Source organism: Mustelus asterias, chromosome 1 (genome assembly GCF_964213995.1).
Source record: "Mustelus asterias chromosome 1, sMusAst1.hap1.1, whole genome shotgun sequence".
NCBI classification, from domain to species: domain Eukaryota; kingdom Metazoa; phylum Chordata; class Chondrichthyes; order Carcharhiniformes; family Triakidae; genus Mustelus; species Mustelus asterias.
Genome location: NC_135801.1, coordinates 138,067,148 through 138,088,083, shown reverse-complemented (window position 1 = coordinate 138,088,083; position 20,936 = coordinate 138,067,148). Strand labels below are relative to the sequence as shown.

Genomic DNA, 20,936 nt, shown 5'->3' with positions numbered 1-20,936 from the left:
AAGGCATACGGTGTGTTAGCTTTTATTGGTAGAGGGATTGAGTTTCGGAGCCAGGAGGTCATGCTGCAACTGTACAAAACTCTGGTGCGGCCGCACTTGGAGTATTGCGTACAGTTCTGGTCGCCGCATTATAGGAAAGATGTGGAAGTGTTGGAAAGGGTGCAGAGGAGATTTACCAGGATGTTGCCTGGTATGGTGGGAGAATCGTATGAGGAAAGGCTGAGGGACTTGAGGTTGTTTTCATTAGAGAGAAGAAGGTTAAGAGGTGACTTAATAGAGGCATACGAGATGATCAGAGGATTAGATAGGGTGGATCGTGAGAGCCTTTTTCCTCGGATGGTGATGGCTAACACGAAGGGACATAGCTTTAAATTGAGGGGTGAGAGATATAGGACAGATGTTAGAGGTAGGTTCTTTACTCAGAGAGTAGTAAGGGTGTGGAATGCCCTGCCTGTAGCAGTAGTGGACTCATCAACATTAAGAGCATTCAAATGGTTATTGGATAAACATATGGATGATATTGGAATAGTGTAGATTAGAGGGGCTTTAGATTGGTTTCACTGGTCAGCGCAACATCGAGGGCCGAAGGGCCTGTACTGCGCTGTAATATTCTATGTTCTATGTTCTACTTGTGACACTAATAAATAAAGTAATAAACTAAAACTAAAACTGAGGGGGAATTTAGCATGGCCAATGCACCTAACTAGCGCATCTTTCAGACTGTGGGAGGAAACTGGAGCACCCAGAGGAAACCCATGCAGACACAGGGAGGACATCCAGACTCCGTACAGACAGTGACCCAAGCCAGGAATTGGGAATCAAGGTGCAGTAACCACTGTGCCACTGTGCCGCCCTGATATTAAAATTAGGCAAGACCAAAAAGCTGCTGTTAAGACGTGGGCATTGGCTTCAGGCTAATTAGTTATCACTTGTGCCTAAAAAAGGTAACAAAGGATTGCCCTGGTAATGTATTATCTTCGTGTGTTCCTAGGATATTGGGACACCTATTCTATTGGGCCTCACAGCCCATCTTCAACTCTGTTGGAATCAATGTTTTTCTGTGAATGAATGTGGTGCGCCTAGATAGAGCTAGGTAGTTTCTTGATTAACAATGGGGGTGAAAGGTTATCGGGGGTGGGCAGGAATGTGGAGTTGACGTTATAATCAGATCAGTTATCATCTTATTGAATGGCGGAGCAGGGCTGAAGGGCCGAGTGGCCTACTCCTGCTCCTAATTTGTATGGCCATGTGTTCATATGGCCTCTGAAAAGGGCGGCACGGTAGCACAGTGGTTAGCACTGCTGCTTCACAGCTCCAGGGACCTGGGTTCGATTCCCGGCTTGGGTCACTGTCTGTGTGGAGTTTGCACATTCTCCTCGTGTCTGCGTGGGTTTCCTCTGGGTGCTCCGGTTTCCTCCCACAGTCCAAAGATGTGCGGGTTAGGTTGATTGGCCATGCTAAAAATTGCCCTTAGTGTCCTGAGATGCGTAGGTTAGAGGGATTAGTGGGTAAATATGTAGGGATATGGGGGCAGGGCCTGGGTGGGATTGTGGTCGGTGCAGACTCGATGGGCAGAATGGCCTCTTTCTGTACTGTGGGGTTTCTATGATTTCTAAAACATTGGGGTCTTTATGCCTTGCGAAAGAGATTAAATAAACAAGGCCCAAACTAATACTAATAAGCAAGATTTGAAAAGCTGATTGAATTAAATGACTGTGCAGATATAACAGGGATTTTAAGACATATGTGATTCATTGCTTTGTAACATTCATGTTAAAAGTATTATCCAGTTGTATGATTAGTAAGGTGACTAGGTCAACCTGATTAACTTCCTGGTCCTATCTTCAGTTTTTATCCGCAGAACATATTTATGGGATAATTTTTTTTCCCAGTGAATTATCAATGTGCTGCTCAGACTTCCTTCACCATGTTCGAAATTGACTGATAATTGTTTGATCCGTATTCATGTTTTTAACGCATTTTCAGGTTTTAGTTCCATCCAATCAGACACCTTCTAAACGGGCACCTTTATAACCACAGTTGGCCATTGAACTTTCTGACAAGGTGTTTTACAATCCCTTGTAAAGCTCACACAGAGTGAGCAGTCACAACTGAGGCAGCTGCTTCCTGTCACAACATGTGCATCGTGTTATTCCCCACTAGTCGTTTACCTTAGACTGAAGCGGGAGATGGGGGTCAAGACTTTGGACTCTACATTATAATTAAACTTGACTTTACACTCACAAAGTTCAGACAGCAAGCTAGTTATTATAAGTAGTTATTCCTTTCACCTCTCTATACATCTCAACAATGAGCTGGGCAAATTAAAGACATGCACTATCCAAATGAAGGGCAGATGAAGGTAATGGTTGGCAGGAGCAAGATCTGGTGCATTTAATGGAAGAAAAGTAATAAAATAGACTACACTGCCCTTAATTACCTTCATATATTAGTACTTAGTTACATTTGTATCCTCCTTCACACCCTTGCACGGAAAAATAGTGCAATAAAACTTAACCAAGCAGATGGTTAGGTCAAGAGTGGCAATAATTCATTAGGCTTACATGAAACACTGAGGATGTGTGAGCTACTACCTTACTTCTGTTCTTTGTGCTTCATATCCTCTGAGACTTTACGGAATAATTTGTGGCTTTGTTGGAAGGTTTAATTTATTTGCGTTTTATTCTGAGCTCCTCTCTGGGCATTTGACTCGGTGCAATGATCTTATCTTCAGAATACCAGTGACTTGTGCAGCACAAAAACTCTCACTGCTACATTTCTAATTAAAACCACAGAATAAAATAATAGTTATAACAGGTCAATGGGCTAAGCTATATAAAATCTGCACCTCTCCGTCCCTTCAAAAACCCCCTAAAAACATATGTGTTTGGCCACACCACATGGCTCCCCCAGTAATTTTTCATTTCCTGTCTGATGTCTCTAAGGTCTGGTTTAACTTGGTTCGCCAAGGAGGAACGAGATGGTGGCTGCCCAGAAATTTGAGTGCTGCATTTACTGCCCCATTCCTGTACCTATTCTGCTCTCCTCCATTTTTCCCACAGCAGTCACAACAATAGTCCAGCTGTCTGCCTGAATCAAGGGGAAGCCTGAATAGATTATTCATTAAATCCAAGGACTCTCATTGTCTGCTCAAGGTAGAGCTGGATGGGAGTGTACGCCATGCACCATTTGTACTTGGTGGTTAGCGGCCTGACCAACAGTTCTTAAAGGAGCAGCTGAAGGCTGCTTGCAAAATGGCCTCGGGAATATCTCGCTTTTTATGTTGGTGAGGTTGGCGGGAACAGGAGTTGTGCTTCTAAGCTCACAACAATGATGTTGGCTCATGCCAGCCCATCCCAGGCTTCACGCTGGGATTTTCCATCCCCGGCAGGCTTTTTGGTTTGACTTTATTTATTATTGTCACATGTATTAGTATACAGTGAAAAGTATTGTTTCTTGTGCACTGTACAGACAAAACATACTGTTCACAGAGAAGGAAAGAGAGCGGGCAGAATGTAGTGTTACAGTCATAGCTAGGGTGCAGAGAAAGATCACTTAATACAAGGTAGGTCCATTCAGAAGTCTGATGGCAGCAGGGAAGAAGCTGTTCTTGAGTTGGTTAGTATGTGTCCTCAGACTTTTATATCTTTTTCCCTTTGACTTTACCTGTCGCCTGGCTCAGCACGAGAGCTGGTGGATTTTCCTGTCCGTGCAAAACCAGAATGGTGAAGTGGGGTGAGCTTACTTGTCAGCCAAAACTTGTCAGCAGAGTGGAAATTTGGTCCCGGCTGCTGTTTGGCTTGACCCTCTGCTAGGAGAATGGGCAGCGGCTGCATGTCATCTGTCACCCACACCCTTTGTCCATTGCCCAATGGCCACTTATCCTCCATTTGTTGTTAAAATCATCCCTGGCCCTCTCCTTGTCTGGCCAGAACCTTCCAGCCTTTCCTGCTGCGGAATCTTCTGAGATCTCCTTGAGATCTGATTGATGTATATGGGACCTGGGTGGGGACCATGAGAGGGGGGCTGTGGGAGGGGGACCGTGCAGGGGTAGACTGTGGAGAGGGTCATGCTGTGGGGGGGGGGGGGGGGGGCGTTGTCAAGGGTCATGATGGGGAGGGGGGCATGTTGGGAAGGCCCTGATGTGGGCGACCCGTGTTGAGGTGTGGGGGGGAGAGCATGCTTGCTGTTGATAATGGGGGGGGGTGTTTCCGATGTCCGTGAGGTGGGTGGAAGGGGGTCTCCCAATACACTGTGAAGTAGGGGCACCCTTGTGAAACGGTGCCCGAGCTCTTTGCAGCTGGCTCACTGGTGTGTTGAGGCTCCCCCCCCCCCCAGCCCCTCAGTACCGGCGCAAAACTCTCAAAACTCCAAAACAGTGACTGAGTGTCGAAAGATAGTGATTCGGAGCATGCCTGAGAGGCAAGTGCGGATCAGCTCATTTCTCGCTGTTATGACATGCCCAATATGTCATATTGGAATCATAAACCTGCATGATTTTGGTTATTTAAATGCCATTTATTATGCATCAATGTTCTGATGTCATATTTGGGATCCTTATTAGCTACTTTTCAAGGGTAGTTTTTTTTCTACAAGGGATAATAGCTACCCTTTTACATCACATTGCAGTGACAATGGACTGATGTATAACTCATTAGAATCATGTCTTCAGACGTCCCCTGCCAATATCTATTAGACTTATTTAATATCTATGTACATTTCTTGGATAAGGAATGATTGTCTGGTCCCACCGCAGTGAGCTTCCCCGTGGCGGATCCGACGAGTAATGTCTTCATTTGATTTATTATTGTCACATGCGTTGTGATACAGTGAAAAGTATTGTTTCTTGCGTGCTACACAGACAGACAAAGCATACCATTCATAGAGTACATAGGGGAGAAGGACTTTAGCAGGACCAGAAGATTCTACCGACAGGAAAAACTGCAGAGCTCTGGCCCAACAATTTATTTGATTTAGAGCAAAATGTGAGAAAAAATAACTGTTCATTATATATCTCAATGCAGGATAATCTGTATTCAATTGCAGATTTTCCCGCCACATTTTTTAACCCTTAGTCAAAAGAAATCCTGGAGTCAGGTCTCATGCTGTCACACTGGCGGGGCAGGGTCAAAACCAGTCCACATCACCAGCAACATTGGTCTTCAAGAGATTGGGGCACAAAAGAGTGGCCTAATCTAAAAAAAATGAAAGTCATAAAAAGATTTCCCCCCACAGACAAGGGAAACCCCCCAGCTGCGCACACGGCCCACACCAGGGAATCTCCCCCCAACAAACGTGGGAGCCCCCTAACACATACATAGCACATCTCCAGGGAATCCCCCCACTGACATGGGAGCCATTCCACCACCTGCAGGGAATCCCCCCACAAAAATGGGGAAATCATCTCCCACACACACAGGGAACCCCACACCCACCACTGACCTTCCCAACAGAGGTACCCTCCCCCCACCTTCCCTGGCAGTTCCCCTGGCACTTCCCAGGCATGACCCTCTCCCCCCAGGGGCCTATACTTCCCTGTGTGCCTTTGGGGAACCATTTGCCAGGTCCCCATTTGTCAAATGTTGTTGTAAATTCCCCCGTCATGATGTCACATTGGTGGGTTGGGGCAGGTGGGGGGTGTAAATCCTAACTTGTGGGGACAACAGAATGGGGAAGCCCGCTAATGATACTAAATTGTATGATAATGGAGTTCCTGGCCTTTCATGGCAGGAACCCCATTGTGTCATTGGCGGGGCAGGGGCAATGGTAACGGGAAATCCCGATGGTGTAAGAGCTGAATGGGGACTCCTGTTGGATTCTCTGTCCCTGCCGCCATTCCTTCCTGCTGCAAACGGGGGCAGAAAATCCTTCTCAATATCCCAGTGTTTCCCTATGTTTCAATGTAATGCAGATTCCGATATTATTCTAAATACGGATCTTGTGGCTACACAACAGAGAATGGATCTGCCCAATCCACTTCTGCACAATAGTCATCATCACTCATTTTCTTACTCATGAAGTCTTTTGACTTCATGAAGTAAATCATACTGCTAATGTCACACAATAACTAGTACACATGACGCATCATACAGACATTGTTTTACTCCTTCATTAGTCATATCCACACAGGCATCATAACCATTGGTGGTAATAGATATACTTGAAACATCTAGTAAAATCAGCCATTCAGTAGCTTATCCATCCATTCAGATCAATGAGTTTGACTTGCTTAACCACAATACTCAAACATGTTTATGGATCACTGATCTTGCACATATTTTTATTTTGCTTTTGAAATAATAAACTTAAATGCATAAAGAAAACAGAACGATAAATACCTGGAGATGATCTATGAGGAATGTCAATTTATGAAAGGTCCTGAAGAATTATACAAAATGAGCACATCATTTGTCCTCTTTATTAGTATGGTTACAAATTTATTAGAGCTTAGATTATATGGAATAGGAACAGGACTAGGCCATTTGACCCTGCTTTGCTATTCAATGTCTTTGCTGATCTGACTGTTTAAAGTTTTAAAGTTTATTCATTAGTGTCACAAGTAGGCTTACTGCAATGCACTGTACTGCAATGAAGTTACTGTGAAAATCCCTGAGTTGCCATACTCCGGCGCCTGTTCGGGTACAGTGAGGGAGAATTTAGCATGGCCAATGCACCTAACCAGCACGTCTTTCAGACTGTGGGAGGAAACCGGTGCACCAGAAGGAAACCCATGCAGACACAGGGAGAACGTGCAAACTCCACACAGACTCAAGCCGGGAATCGAACCTGGGTCCCCGGCGCTGTGAGGCAGCAATGCCATCTGCGCCATCATGCCATTGGGTGGCACGGTAGCACAGTGGTTAGCACTGCTGCTTCACAGCTCCAGGGACCTGGTTTCGATTCCCGGCTTGGGTCACTGTCTGTGTGGAGTTTGCACATTCTCCTCGTGTCTGCGTGGGTTTCCTCCGGGTGCTCCGGTTTCCTCCCACAGTCCAAAGATGTGTGGGTTAGGTTGATTGGCCATGCTAAAATTGCCCCTTGGTGTCCTGAGATGCATAGGTTAGAGGGATTAGTGGGTAAAATATGTAGGGATATGAGGGTAGGGCCTGGGTGGGATTGTGGTTGGTGCAGACTTGATGGGCTGAATGGCCTCTTTCTGTACTGTAGGGATTCTATGATTCTATGCCATCCATAAGGCTGATTGCGGCCTTATCTCCATTTTTCTGAGTGCTCCCTGTAACCCTTGACTCTCTTGTCGATCAAAAATCTATCTCACTCACTCCTGAATATATTCAATGACCCAGCCTCTGATGCTTTCTAGGGGGGAGAAATCCAAACATTAACAATCCTCTGAGAGAAGAAATTCCTCCTTATCTCCATCTTAAACAGGAGACCCATTATTTTGATGCTGTGCCCTTTAATTCTAGATTCTCCCACAAGGGGAAACATCCTCTCTGTATCTACCCTGTCAAGCTGCCTGAGCATCTTCTATGTTTCAATATTCACACCTCTCATTCTTCGAAAATCTCATGAGTATAGGCCCAATCTGCTCAAGGTTTCCTCACAAGACAACCCCTTCGTCTCAGGAATCAGCCTGGTGAACCTTCTATGAACTGCTTCCAATGCTAGTATGTTCCTCCTTAAGTAAGAAGACCAAAACTTTTCACAATACTCCAAGTGCGGTCGCACTAATGCCCTGGTAATAGCAAGACTTCTGTGAATGTATACTTCCGTTAGTCTTCCGTTTGCCTTCCTAAATACCTGCTGTACCTGCATGCTAACCTTTTCTGATTCATATACAAGGATTCCCAGATTCCTCTCCTAAAATGAGGTACAGAAATTATTATTTGCACTTTAAGTGATAGATTATTTATACATTCGATACCTGTTAGATGACAGTAATTTCTGGTAACATTCATTACAAAGCAAGGATTATCCAGAAAGAAACCTAATTATATATTACGAAGCAATATGCAGTAGCTGCTTACTAATTTATTCATTCTTTTTGCTGTAGCAGCATCAGAGATGTTAGGAGAGGGAAAAGGGAAGGGAGTCATTCTGTGTTTCAAAACATATCGGGTTCCCCACTATCTTTGGAGATGTAAATTAATAGCATCCCCCTCCCAACCCTCAGGTTCAAGAGCGTAAGTATAGACAAGATGGAAGGTGAAATTAGATGACAGAAGATGCTGGGAGATTTTTAAATCCTTTGCGATCAAAGGTAAAACAGTCGTCACAACACAAAGGGATGGCATGAGAAGTCCACAGTGGCTGGTGATTTCACACAGAACTCATCTCTGACTGTCCTGACCTCTTTTACCGAGGAAATGATACATCATTTCTGATGCTCCAGATTGGAAAATCAGATACACTTCACAACGTTAAAAGCATTTTGTCCTGGCTGCTTAGTCTCAAGGCTTTGATGTGGTTTTTAAACTATCAACAAGGTTTTTTCTCCCCCCCTTTCTCTCTCTCTTGTCTGACTGCGCTAGGAGCTGAAAAGCACATAATACAACTGTATTGTAACAAAGCTCCATATAGCTTTGAAATCAAGCACAAAGCTTTGCTGCTTACCTCAGTGGCCTTCTTTAACAGGGAACTTGCAAAGCTGACCAAAAGTACCTTTTTAATTTTTATCAATGCTTCAGCAATTGCATTGTTCTCCTTCTCTTATGATTCCTGCACAAAACAAAATTGGCTGGTGCTTTGTTGCTACAAAATACTTTGAAGAACAGATGAAGGTGATGTCTGAAAGAGGTTCTGGAGCCACCTGCTTGTGGTTATGTCGTAAAGAATAAAGAGAGCATTTCCTGAAGGTGAGATGGTGGTTGGATTAAAAAAATTAAATTAGTTAGCCCATATATACAGATCAGAAATGATATAAAAAAGGTTTATGAATCAAAGGGCGACACGGTGGCACAGTGGTTAGCACTGCTGCTCCAGGGTCCCGGGTTCGATTCCCAGCTTGGGTCACTGTCTGTGTGGAGTTTGCATATTCTCTTCGTGTCTGCGTGGGTTTCCTCCGGGTGCTCCGGTTTCCTCCCACAGTCCAAAGATGTGCGGGTTAGGTTGATTGGCCATGCTAAAATTGCCCCTTAGTGTCCTGAGATGCGAAGGTTAGAGGGATTAGCGGGTAAATATGTAGGGATATGGGGGTAGGGCCTGGGTGGGATTGTGGTCGGTGCAGACTCGATGGGCCAAATGGCCTCTTTCTGCACTGTCGGGTTTCTATGATTCTATGATTCAAAGGACAAAGAACAGTACAGCACAGGAACAGGCTCTTCGGCCCATCAAGTCTGTGCCGACACAGAAATCTCTCTAATCTAATATTTTCTTGCCTCTATGTGGTCCATATCCCTCTATTCCCTGCCTATTCATGTATCTATCCGGATGCCTCTTGAATGTTGTTATAGAATCTGCTTCCACCCGCGTTCCAGGCATTCACCACCCTCTGTGTGAAAAGCTTGCCCCTTACATCTCTTTTAAACTTTCCCCCTCTCACTTTCAAGCTATGCCTCGAGTAATATAGATATAGGAGTTGGGATGCCTTGTTGAAGTTGTACAAGACATTGGTAAGGCCACACTTGGAATACTGTGTACAGTTCTGGTCACCCTATTATAGAAAGGATATTATTAAACTAGAAAGAGTGCAGAAAAGATTTACTAGGATGCTACTGGGACTTGATGGTTTGAGTTATAAGAAGAGGCTGGATGGACTGGGACTTTTCTCTCTGGAGCGACGGAGGCTGAGGGGTGACCTTATAGAGGTCTATAAAATAATGAGGGGCATAGATCAGCTCGATAGTCAATATCTTTTCCCAAAGGTAGGGGAGTCTAAAACTAGAGGGCATAGGTTAAGGTGAGAGGGGAGAGATACAAAAGGGTCCAGAGGGGCAATTTTTTCACACAAAGCATGGTGAGTGTCTGGAACAAGCTGCCAGAGGTAGTAGTAGAGGTGGGTACAATTTTTCTTTTAAAAAGCATTTGGACAGTTACATGGATAAGATGGGTACAGAGGGATAGGGGCCAAATGCGGGCAATTGGGACTAGCTTAGTGGTTTAAAAAAAAGGGCAGCATGGACAAGGTGGGCCAAAGGGCCTGTTTCCATGCTGTAAACCTCTATGACTCTATAATAGACCTTTCTACCCTGGGAAAAAGACTCTGACTATCCACTCTATCCAAGCAACTTCGTTGCAGTGTTAATGTAAGCCTTCCTTGTGACTAATAAATAAACTTTAAAAAAAAGCCTGTCATAATCTTGTAAACCTCTATTAGATCCCCTCCCCCTCATCCTCCAACGCTCCAATGAAAACAAACCAAATTTGTTCAATCTTTCTTCAAAATCCAGATTCTCTAAACCAGGCAACATCCTGGTAAATCTCTTCTGCACCCTTTCCAATGCATCAACATCCTTCCGGCAGTGTGGTGATCAGAATTGTACACAATACTCCAAATGTGGCCTAACCAAAGTCTTATACAGCTGCAACATGATTTCCCAATTCCTATACTCAACGCCCCGACTGATGAAGGCCAGCATGCCATACGCTTTGAATCATGGCAGTTAATCAGTTGAAGAGGCACAGCCATGAGAATTGGTACTTTGTGTGGACAGGAAGAAAAGAGTGAAGAGTTTAATGTGATTCTGTTGTGGTTATTTAAGATCTCAGATATTGTTACGTCGCAATAAATAACTACAAACTGTATTTATATAGCATCTTTAACTTATTAAACTATCCCAAGGAGCTTCAACGGAGCAAAATCTGACACTAAGCTGTCTGAAGAGATAGGACAACTGATCAAAATCTTCACCAAACCAGTTTTAAAGAGTATTTTGAGTGAAGAAAGAGCGGTGGAAATAAAGAAAGATTAAGGGAAGGAATTCCAGAGCTCAGGTTTTTGGCAGTTGAAGGCATGGCCACGAAAGGTGGTGCGATTAAAATTATGGACGCTTAAGAGTCTCATAGAGGGAATTGAAAACAAAGATGAGGATTTAAAAATTGAGACGTTGCCTAGCCAGGAACTAGTGCAGGTCAGTAAGCAAAGGGGTGGTGGAAGAACGGAACATTTATAAAAACAAATTTTACAGGATGTGGATGTCACTGGTTAGGTCAGCATTAGTTACCCATCCCTTTCTTGAGAAGGTGGTGGTGTGCTGCCTTTGGGTTTTGGATGGCCTCAGGTTTATAGAAACTAGAAAGTCTGGGCCAGTTTTTCGCTACCTCAGTAAAAGATAGCCAAATCACCCCGAAGCATGCGATTTCCACTCTGAGGGGGAGCAGGGCAGGATGATGTTGGGTCCACCAATCTCTCAATGGGAGAGACAGTCACTGATAACAAGAAGGATGGATCATGTCTCGGGCCATTTACAAAGGGCCTCCCTAAAGCAGTCCCTGTTGTGAGAGAGAAAGCTGTTGTAGTGCTGCTGGTTCATGGGAGCAGTCAGGTGGGCAAAACTGTAATTGTTGGCCAACTGGGTTTGTTACACTAGAAGAAATGGTCCATCATGGACCTTGCATTGGAAACTGTAGAGGTTAATGCAGCCTGCCTATTGACCTTATCTAAGGAAGGACTACACCGACAGTACCTTAATGCTGACAAAGCTTCACAACACCCAGCGATAGATAGTCATGGCTGCACTTTGACAACTTTAGCAGGTCCTAGCACTTTGCATTAAGTGATATCACCATAATGACTCGGGAGCTGACTTTTAGATGCCACATCAAAAACCTCTCCCCTTGCAAATACCTTTTTAATCATCCATCCATCAGGGTGCGGGCAACCGAATGTGCCTTGTCATTGTGGCAGTGATTATAGACAGGTGTGGCTCAGAGGGAGCGGGCCAACAGGGGCATTGGGAACACACCATGGCACGTTGGCATGACAAGAACAGATGTAGGGCCATGCAGTATTCACACTGCCCCCATTTAAACTCTCCACCAGGCAAGCCTGGAAATCTGTTCTGTCGCCCATTTAGCTGTACGAAGCAAAGAATAAGCCTGAGGGGCCACACAGATAAGCCCTTCCACTTTCACAATCCCTTCTTACTCCCGCCCTCCGCCCCACACCACACCCCCCCCCCCCCCCCCCCCCACCCCCAACCCACCCCCTCTCTGCCGCCACTCCGGCCCCCACTCCTTTGTGGTCTGCCATCAGCACCTCTATCTCTGAAGGTGAACCTGGTGTTGTGAGACTTCTTACTGTGTCTATCTCTGAAGTAAGGCTTCTGTGCTTAAAGTTCACCTTTGCAGAAGGAAATCACACCACTTAGGAAGCCTTCAGAAATGTTTATGACTCCAGCATAAATTTGTAACTCCCACACTGTGGGTTAAGGAACTTGTAGCAGCGAAAATTGTGTCTATAAACTCTCTGCTTATTTAAAGTGGACCGCCCACAATTTTTAAAAGGTCCTCCCTATTCTGACCCTGGGAGGCTTGTGAAGAGTGCACTGAAATAATCAAGAATGGAGGTAGCAAAGTTTCAGCTGTATGGGTGGAGCGGAAAAGATGTGGTCTTAGTGATAGAGCGGATATGTGGTCAGAAGTTCATTGCCGGATTAAATTGTGTCAAAGAGTTGCCAGGAAGAGGGATGGAGTTGGTGGTTAGGAAATAGTATTTGTGGTCGGCACCAGTTTTGATCTTCTTTGTATTTAGTTGGAGTAAATTTGATGTGTCTGTGAACAAATTCACAGGGGGATGGGGGTTGGGTTCGTTAGCTCAATTGGGTAGGTGGTTCTTGGGTGGTGCAGCATCATGCCAACAACATGGGTTTAATCCCATGCCAGCTGAGCTAGTTCTTGGGCCATACCTCCTTGTCTTACCCCCATGATGAGCAACCCTCAGACAATAAGTTGTGCCAGATACATCAGCTGGAGGCAATGATCCTTTAATTCTGCTGGGGAGTGTGTTGTAAAACTGTACAATGCTATTCTCTATTGATAATACCAACAGGAGCAAAACAATCCCTTCTTAAAAACTGACCCTGAGCCATAGACAGCATCAACCTTTCAAATATGGCAATGCTATCAATTTTGTTGTACTTTTAAGCAATAAGATTGAGATAATTTATATTAAGCACACTTGAATATTTTCTTCTATTTTAAACTTCCTACATCTTTGGAAAAAATAGTACGGTTCATATGTCAAAATATGGTTTCTGGTACTGGCTGTGTTTTAAGGGGATAATTGTTTCCAGTAGTTAAAGTTTCTGAATATGGTTATGAGAGGCGGATCTGTGAATTTTCCAGCCACTGTTCCAAATTTCCATCTTTTGTAAAAATGCAAATAGAGATAAGGATAATTTGTGGTTAGCCTTAACTCTTCACCCACAATTAAAAGAAAATAGGTTGTAAAGAAATTTTGAGTGTTTACTCTCTTTAGCTATTTAATCAGAATTTTATAAACTATGCAACGGACCACCACTGACTACACTTGTGACCTGAGAACTGCCTGGCAGCAAGAATTTACAAAAAAAGCTGGAAGGAGTCAGCAGGTCGGGCAACGTCAGTAGACAGAAACAGAGTTAACATTTCAAGTCGATGACTTTTCATCAGAGCTGCCAGGCAATCATTTCCAATGCAGGACAATGCGGTGGTGTGGTAGTGTTAGAACACCAAGGAGCAGTGCCAGTAATTGAAGGAAGTCAGAGCCCCACTTCCCTCAATCACCATTATCAGCCATGACATTGCCAGCACAGTTCTATATGCTTCCTATTGGACTGCTTGAGGAGAAGCAGTTCAATGAGGAATGCAGAGAGGCAAAACAGGTATGGTAAACACATGGGGCAGGATTTTCCAGTCATGCCTGCCCCGGGACCGGAAATTCCTGCCCGAGGTCAACGGACCTTTAAAAAGTCTGTTAAATTGTCCGTCCCACCCATGACGATTTGCATGGCGGGTGGGATCGAAAAATTTACCCCAGGAACGTCAAACCTTTAGGAAAAAGCAAAATAGTTCTAGCTTGTTAGTTACATAACATGAAAACAGAAAGTGCTGGATGTACACATCTGGTCTGGCAACATCTGTGAGGACAGAAACAATATGGCTCTTCTTTGGAACTGAAATGAGGTGGAAATGTGATGGGTTTTATGCTGCTGCTGAGGAGGGTCCGGTAGAACATAAGGGAAGGTCAAGGCTAGGTTAGAGGGTGGGAGAAATTAAATAACAAAGATGTCATTGAACAAAAGGCAATGGGAATGGTACTGGGTATAAAGTATTAAAGAAACAAAGCAGAGGTCCAGAGCAAGTGTTCATGGCAAATGCCAGACTGCTTTGTCTGAAAACAAAAACAAAAACTCAAGATACAGACCGGGCTACACTTGGAAAGCAAAATCAAGATGGAGGACAGCATTCACGGTCTGAAGTTGCTGAACTCGATGTTGAGTCCATAATGCTGTAAAGTGCCGAATTGGAAGATGAGATGCTCAGTTGAAGAAAATCAAGACATATTTGAAGCACTTTTGTGTGAGGTTTTTTAACGCACTTTAGGAGCAAGCACTGAATTTACATGGACGTTTTTCAGCATTCTCACCTCCAGATCAAAACGTTACAAGTTCAAAGCCCCATTACAGGATTTAAACACATATCTGGGCTGATATCGTGCTGCAGAGCTGAAGGATTGCTGCATTGTTGAAGATGCTATTGTTCAGAAGAGATGTTAAAATGATGTCCTAGCTCCTCTGATGAAGGGTCATCTAGACTCAAAACATTGGCTTGATTTTCTCCCCACAGATGCTGTCAGACCTGCTGAGATTTTCTAGCATTTTCTGTTTGTGTTGTCCTACCTGTCTGTTCGCTGTGCATAAAAGATCCATTGACAGTGTGAGAAAAAGAAGGAGGGAGTTTCCCAGGTATCTGACCAATATTCATCCTTCAATCAAAATAGGTGAAATGCTCATTTTCCAAATTCTTATTTTTCAAACTGCCATATTTTCCAACAAACTGTTGGTGACTACACTTCAAAATGAATCAATAGGTTGTGAAGGACTTTGGCACAAGCTAAGGACGTGAAAAAGGCAAGTTCATTCTTCCTTGCAATTGACCCAAATGGACAGTTGTACACAGGCTCCCAATTTTCTTTCTGTCCCCACCTATGTTGGAGTGCACTGGGTGGCTCAAACACACTGCTGGTCTCATGTTATCAGCTACCTGTATTGGACTGTTCCTTCCACTAGCCTCAGATGAATAGTAATGTCTCTACAATGCAACTCCCAAACAGCCTGGTGATGTCTGACATTGAGTGAAGGCAGAGTGAAGGTGAGAGATGTGTCTTACCCTTCTTCCATTGGGAAAAAGATACCAAAGTCTGAGGACACGTACCAACTGACTCAAAAACAACTTTTTTCCTGCTGCCATCAGACGTTTGAATGGACCTACCTCGCATTACGTTGTTCTTTCTCTACAGCCTAGCTATGCCTGTAACACTACATTCTGCACTCTCAGTAATTTTTAATTCCTGGTTTGTTGTCTGTGGGAATTCTGAAATGTGAATAGCTACTTGCCCTGCTTGCTGACATAATTATGACTGCTTGCCTGGAGTTCCCCTTGAACTGGCGCAGGAATTAAAGTAATGTTGGGAAAAGAGAAACTCACAGAGATTGCTGGATCCTTGTGGGCAGCTTTCTTCAAAGTCAAAGGTGACAATTGTCACTTCATCGTTGGCTGCAAGATGCGGGCCATTATGACTAATAGAGACTGGGATAAAGGAAACCTTTTCTGTTCGGTATGTTTTGTCTGTTTAGCGCACAAGAAACAATACTTTTTGCTGTATACGAATACATGTGACACTAATAAATCAAATCAAATTAAAAAAAACCAGTAGCACCTCCTTCTCTTGGTCTTCGGTCCTGAAAGACTAATTTTCTGAATGCACGCTCCCAATGTACAGCAGTGCCTGCAGGGAGCACAAATTGTGGCCACGCTCACTACAATTTTTCCTCAATCCAATGCCAGAACATTGCATTAATCCTTAGTGGTTTGGTTCCCCTTCAAAGATCAGGCTTTTTTGAATGAGTATCTTAAATTAAGTTGCTACTTTATTTGGCTGTTGGAAGCCATTTGTAGATAATCTAAATTTGTCCGCAATTTTACACCTCCGGCAATTCTTGCGGAGTTTTTATTTCACTATGCAAAAGCAATACTGTGAAAGTCTTTAGCAATTGCAAAACAGCTTTCCATTGGGCCAGCTCTGCGGAATGCAGGGAAAAATATGAAACGATAGACAAATTCAACTTGGCTAAGAGAGAACAAAAGCTATTTAAAAACTATTTTTAATAATAGTGCTCCAGAACTTCTGTGCGTTGAAAAATGTTCCATTTTACAATGGATGTTACCACTTTATTTCATAGTGGAAGAAAATAACAAGTAGATTTTGGAGCTTTGCTCACTTGGAATGAATGGGTAAGGTGTTGTACGGGAGGATGAATATTGTTGATGTTTTACTTGAATACAAGCCCTAGCGTGGATTATGAGCGAATGTTAATCTGGTGTCGCTGATGGTGAGCTGCAGTACCTGAAAGGCGAGGACATTAACAAGGACTCCATAATTGAAATGAATTTGAAACAAGATTTATATAGGACGTTATCAAATCTCACAGAAACATTCCAAGGCGCTGATGAAGTGCATGCATACAGCAAGTTTTATACACAGCACAATTCCACAAGCAACGATGTGATAAATTAAAGTTAGGTGCTGTGATGCATATGATTTCAGGACATTTTTTTTCTGAAGAAATATTCATCAATTTGAAGTAAATCCAACTGATTGCAACCCACATCCCCCCAACCCACCCCTCCTCACACACACAAGCTCATGAAAGTTGCATTCAGATGGCTGGGAACTAAGTAACAACCCCAGAATGGTTTTCAGATCTGAACTTCTGTTTGACATGCCTTTTCAATTACTTCACAGTTTGTTCAGTAATAAATAAAGGAGGTTCTCTTTAAAGATAGCATTTTATGTTGACTTTGCATTTACTGGTAATGGCGGCGACTAGCACCTTTGATCTATTCTCTGCTGGTCTCTGCACTGGGCTTTTGTTATGAAGGGGAGAGGGGGGCTGACTTCCATTCAATGAGCTGTACCCTGTAGTGGCTGCCCTCATTATAAAGGCAACACATTCTCATGTGTCAACAAAAGATTTAATTAACCCTGCAGTGTCACCTACAAGCCTGCACTTTCATTTTTCTTTGTCTTCCATTGCAATCCTGGCGTGGAATTTTGACTATTATTGTAGTCAGGTACATTCATTTCTCGAGTTAATGATAATCAAATGTTCTTCCTTTGTCAGAAGGTGTACACTAATAGGCAAGGCACTAAACACACAAAGCCTGGCTGATCTATTTTCTTCCATTTTTTTCCCTTCTTGAAGTTTGATTGTTAAGGCATGATTCCACCAGCACCAGGAACTCATCAGTACACGGCCTAAATGGTCATTCCTAATATGTCAGCCTAGTCAGTGAATGCTGACATAAAACTCTGATAACTGAGCTGAATCCTTCTCACTTGGCATCTCCACATGTCATTTCCAGCACTGAGTTACTCATCGAAACAGAGGACCATAGAAAAGTTATGGTACAGAAAGGGGCCATTCAGCCCATCATCTCTATGCCGACAGGCCTAGAGGAAACAAGTTGTGCCCTGCCACTTCATTTCCAAAGATAGATGCAATGATACGTTGAAGGTATTTTACTATAACTCCATTTATTGAAAACAAAATAACAAATATTGGTATTATCAAAAATAACAAACTTGCGCCACAGGAAAGTAAAGAATATAAAAGATGCAAGAAAGTAAAAGGGCCTATAGTTCTATCAAAATTTATACCTTGAATTTGAACTGGCCATTCGTACATTCGACTGCAATTCAAACACCCTCATATTTTTATCTGGCTTTCCTGGAAATGAAGTATTTACTGCTCCTTCTTATTCACCCTGAAGGTGTCAGAATCCAACCATGTGGTGTGGGACTGGGTGAGTCAGACATGACCTCTGCTTCATAATGTTGCCACATGCTGACTCTCTTGAATCAGCTTATACTTGTCCATGCGCACAGTCATCCTGTCTCTGATGATAGATTCCAGTAACTTCCCCACAACGGATGGTAAATTGACTAATCGTTGAATTGTTTGAGAAGGTCAGGAGCATGCTAGATAGGGGAGTGTCTATGGATGCTGTCCGTGTGGACTTCCAGATCAAGAGATTGATGGCAAAAATGGAAGTACATAGAGTTGGAGGTGAGTATATGCTGTATTGGTAAGTATCTGGTTTCGACTTCCCTCTCTTAAATAAAAGAATGGCATTTGCAACTTTCCAATCAAAACGGCATAATTTCTGAAATTAGAGAGTTTTGGAAAATTATGGCTAACACATCTGCAATTTTCTCACCTATTTTTTTTATTATTTGGGATGGAAAGTTGCAGGCCCTGGAGATTTGTCTAACTTAACTCAACAATTTTTTTTGAAACCTGACATTAAATATGCTAACTTCCCCCCCCCCCCGACTAAGTTCCTTTGTACCACTGGCAGTATGTCATCTGTTCCATCACTGTGAAAATGAATAGAAAGTACTTATTTAACTTGCAGTATTTGGACTGTTTGATGACCTGGTTATAGGGGAGCCTAGTAGTGGACAGCGAAGCGGATATTTCAGCACTGGTGTTGGGCAGTGTTTTTTAAAAATCCAGTCACTCTATTAGCATCTGGCTTCTGGGTTTCCCAACAAGTTAACAAGATTGGACATGATTCCAACTTGCATGAGTCTATTTCAGCTGAAGTATCTCAAGAATCTGTGCAAGGATGAAACTTGACACATTCTTGCGTTAATCCTTTTACAAACATATGAAAATGTGAATTCGGACCAGGAGTAGACCATTCGGTGCCTCAGGTGCTCCGCCAGTTTATGGCCTGTACTTTCCTATTTACCCCCAATACCCATTGACTCCTTTGTCAGGCAAGTATCTATCTAACACAGCCTTAGAAATGCTCAATGACCCAGACTCCACTGCTTTCTGAGGAAGATAATTCCATAGACTAATGACTCTGAGAAAAGAAACTCCCCGACTTCATATTAAATGGGAGGCCCTTTGGCCAGAATTTTGCACCCCGCACCCTCACCCCCCACCCGCCAACCCCCTCGGCCACTTACCTCTCTTACCTGTCTTCCGGGTCCTGAGATTTCATCTTCCAGCCACCAAAGCGCTGTGCCTGAAGGAGCCGGAGAGCTCTTGACCAAATGACTTGGGTGGCAGTTCTCCGAGGAAGGACTTCCTCTCAACTGAGGGCGGAGGTACAACCTTAGGCTGATCAATGCTCGTTGGAGTATAACATAGCATCAGGACTGCTGGAGTCGGCAGGGACTCTTCAGGGCTGAGCCTCCGCCATCCTAAAGATTCAGGCCCTTGTTTTTAAACTGTGTCAGAACACAGTTATAGTCTCCCCCATAACAGGAAATATCCTCCCAATTCCCACCCATTCAAGTTCTACTCAGGATCTGATGTGTTTCAATGTTTCATTCTTCTAAACTACAATAGGCACAGGCACAACTTTCCATCGTAAGGAAACTCCTTCATCCCAGGAATCAGTCGAGTGCATGTTCTTTGCACTGCTTCTAATGGAATTATAGCTTTTTTAAAATAAGCAGCATAGTGCTTGATAGTATATAGTACATAGATTTGATCTCACTAATGGCCTGTACAACTGTAGCAAAGCTTCCATACTTTTATATTCTATTCCCCTTGCAATAAAAGACAACTTCCCATTTGCCTTCCTAGTCACTTGCTATGCCTGCGTACTCAACATTTGCAATTCATGTGCCAGGACACCCAGATCCCGCAGTAACTCAGAGTTCTGCAATCTCCCTTCATTTAAATAAAATGCTGGTTTGCTATTCTTCATGACAAAGTGGACAAATTCACATTTTCCCACATTATACTCAATCTACTAAATTTTTGCCTATTCACTTAGCCTGTCTATGTCCCTTTGCAGACTCATAGGCCGGAATTTTACTGTCCCTCCCGCCATGGGAATCGGAACGGGCAAGGGGCAGACCATGGAAAGGTCCATTTACCCCTGGCAGGATTTTCCGGTAATGGGGTAAGCACGGCCGGAAAGTCCCGCCCCTTATGTTCTCTTCACAACTTTCTCTCCTATCAGATTCTGTGATTTCATCATTTGTGTCATCAGTAAATTCAGCAGCAATACATTCTGTCCTTTCATCCAAGTGATTGAATGTAAATAGTTGAGGACCCAGTACTGAGTCCTATGGCACTCCACTGGTTACATCTTGCCAACCCATAGGTGACCCATTAAAAGCAATGCATCTACTATCTCAGCAGCCACTTCTTTTAGGAAGTAGCAGAATCAACATGGTTTTGTGAAAGTGAATTCATGGATTTTGCCTGTTAAATTAATTTATTATTCGAGTTCTTTTTGGAAGTAAAAAGCAACATGGACAAAGGGGAACCTGTGACTGTGCTGTACTTGGTTTTCAAAAGGCATTTAAAAAGATTCCACATCAAAGGTTACAACATAAAATAAGAGCTGATGGTTTATAGATTCATAGACTTTTACAGCACAGAAGGAAGGCATTCGGCCCTATATGTCCATGCTGGTCAATAAAGATCTGACTGCACTAATCCCATTTTCCAGTGTTTGGCCATAGCTCTGAAGGTTATGGCAGCACAAGTGAATATCTAAACACTTCTTCAATGTTATGAGAGTTTCTGACTCATGCACCCTTTCAGGCAGTTTCAGACTCCCACCACCCTCTGAGTAAAAATGTTTCTCCTCAACTCTCCCCTTAGCCTATTACCTCTTATTTAAATCTGAGCATCCTGATTATTGACCCCTCTACTAATGAAAAATAAGTGTCTTCTTGTGTCTGCGTGGGTTTCCTCCGGGTGCTCCGGTTTCCTCCCACAGTCCAGAGATGTGCGGGTTAG

General features: G+C 43.5%; 1 protein-coding gene across 1 annotated transcript in view; it reads right to left on the bottom strand.

Moving 5' to 3' along the window:
- Window positions 1-20,936, bottom strand: part of fgf10a (fibroblast growth factor 10a) — a 120,857-nt gene that overhangs the window by 28,828 nt on the left and 71,093 nt on the right. The window lies entirely within an intron of this gene.